Genomic DNA, 2,457 nt, shown 5'->3' with positions numbered 1-2,457 from the left:
GAGAAATATTAAATGTGTTATGTCTGTTTGTCTGTGCTATAAGCATGAGAAATGCATGTTTCTGGTTTTCAGTATTTTACGATCGCTTATGGCCGCTACAACCTGTCTGAGTTTCTGGTAGGAAACATAAGATTGTGTCGTTTGAGGTGTAAACGTTCAAATTTATGCTGGATACCAGAAACATGCATTTCTAGAGTAACATTTGAAATGGGCCTATGTCCAAAACGTAAACAAATCGGGTTTTGATACCATTCTTTAGCACCGCTTGATAGCTGCTAATCGTGTAAGAAAGTTCCGCATAATCGAGAAAAATCATTAAAAATAACTCGATTTTCGAAACGGCCGATCAACGAAATTTTTCGATTCATTTATAGGCCCGCACGCTAAAACGGCCAACCATTCATTTATTTCATTTCATTGTTAAGCCTAGTGACGTAGAAGGACCGATGATTGAAAAATTTCAAACCAAAGCTAGGCCCTACTGCTTGAGGCAGGGCCGATGATTTGTTTTGAATTTATTTGACGTTGCGAAAAGGCTTAGCAAAGGGCCTACCATTTCTGATGACAAGCACAACGGCTTAACAAAAAGGGCCTATCTATTGAAAGATTCACAAAAAAGGCTTATTAATTTATGAAATTATATTGTTATCGATTTTCATATATTTTTGAAAGCTTTTCGCATATTTTGGATGTTGTATACTGAGATACAGTTACTATTGTTATTGTGAACAATATAAATGCCTAAAATACTTCAATTTTCTTAAATATGAATTGAATAGAGGCGGCCAAAATTTAAAATTCATTTTCTGGTTTGTTTACGTTTTGGACATAGGCCCATTTCAAATGTTACTCTAGATTTCTGATACTTATAGGCTAGACACAGCAAAAAAAAATGTAATATCGATCAACGTAATTCCAGCTGATGTATGAAATAATGATGTAATAGCAAAAAGCAGATACAATATGTACATCGTACAATGTGATATTACACAACCGATGGATTGACCTGGCAGTAGTTTCGATGTAATATTCAACAACTTTTTTTGCTGTGTAGTCTTATTTGCTGTTTTGTTTTGATTATGCATTCCGTTTCGCAATGTTCTATTAAAATTTTCACTTTGCTCCATATTCCAATGACGTTTAAGCAATTTTTAGTTTGCACGGCGTGCAGATTAGCGTGGTTCAAATTTTTTGTTTCCCTTTGGTTTGTTTTTTTTCCGTCGATCTTGTTTTCCGTGCTGAGCACCAATGCTACCGACGTGCCAGGAAGGCAGCTCCCACACCTGGACCCTACCTATCGACCCATCAACTCATGAACCGGGGACCAACGGCTTTACTTCCCATCCGAAGGAAGGCGTGATCAGAGATGTTATGCTTCAGAACATCCCGGCGGCGCCGACTGGGATTGAACCCAGGCCTGCTGGGGTGAGAGGTAATCACGCTTACCACTACACCACCGGCGCCGTTGTCGTGGTTCAAATTAAAAAGTTACTCTGAAAGCGCGCCAAAACTTCGTGCTTCCGGTTATAATTACTTACTTCGGTCAATCTGTTGTATTCAATCCCGTTGGGTTGTATGAAACTTCAAGCAGCTCACATCTTTTCCACATGACATCGATGCCGATGATGGTTGAAAACACACCAATACCACCATACAGATAAAGGTAAACGGTTTATTTGATGCAAACAGAAACAGCAGTAAGTAGTGTTGCTCTTACATCCCATCGCCCGGCATCGCTCAGTTCAGTCAGGTCTGTTGGTTGGCATTGCTCTATACTGCGAAGGTTTCGTGTTGGAAATTGTTGTTTACCTTCGCAGTTGCACCTGACGTACCGATCTACAACTAAATGGCGTACTAACTGTTCCCAAATATTAATCCGATGCCGATTTGGTTAACAAGTGACTGAAGGTGGATAGTTTAAATTTAGAGGTGAGTAATATCTGGCAAACCCTGGCAAATGATTATTCCATTCTATTAGACGGTATGCCTTTACGAAGGCAATGTCTGTTGATATGACTCTGTCTTATGACGCAGAGCGTTTTAAAACCCATTTAAAAATAGCATCCAATAGCAGATTCCATGTTTTGCGGATTTGACCTATCCCAGAGGGATGTATATTTACGGATATGTTCTAACACCCCCAACCGTTCTCGGTTAGTATTTTCGCTAAGAATTACATAATTACGTTTTCCACGCACCCACAATGTGTACCGCACTTTTCCCGACAATCCTTGCCCTACCTATTTCGTAACGAATTCACATTAGGATCCAGTTGACTCCCGAAAAAGAGAAAAAAAAAGCTTGCGGATATTGCTTTTCCGATAGTTGTATCGTCGCGCAGCTGCTTCTTCGCACCTGATCGGGGTTTACAACTTCTACGTGCCCTCATTTTTTCGAGAAATTGACGAAGTTTTTATTCGATTTTCGTAGATTTGCACCGAGATTGGCCGTTTCGCG

This window comes from Ochlerotatus camptorhynchus, unplaced genomic scaffold (genome assembly GCF_037179485.1).
Source record: "Ochlerotatus camptorhynchus isolate MF236.1 unplaced genomic scaffold, CSIRO-AGI_Acam_v1.1 ptg000246l, whole genome shotgun sequence".
Classification (NCBI taxonomy): domain Eukaryota; kingdom Metazoa; phylum Arthropoda; class Insecta; order Diptera; family Culicidae; genus Ochlerotatus; species Ochlerotatus camptorhynchus.
Note: the sequence above shows the minus strand (reverse complement) of the source record.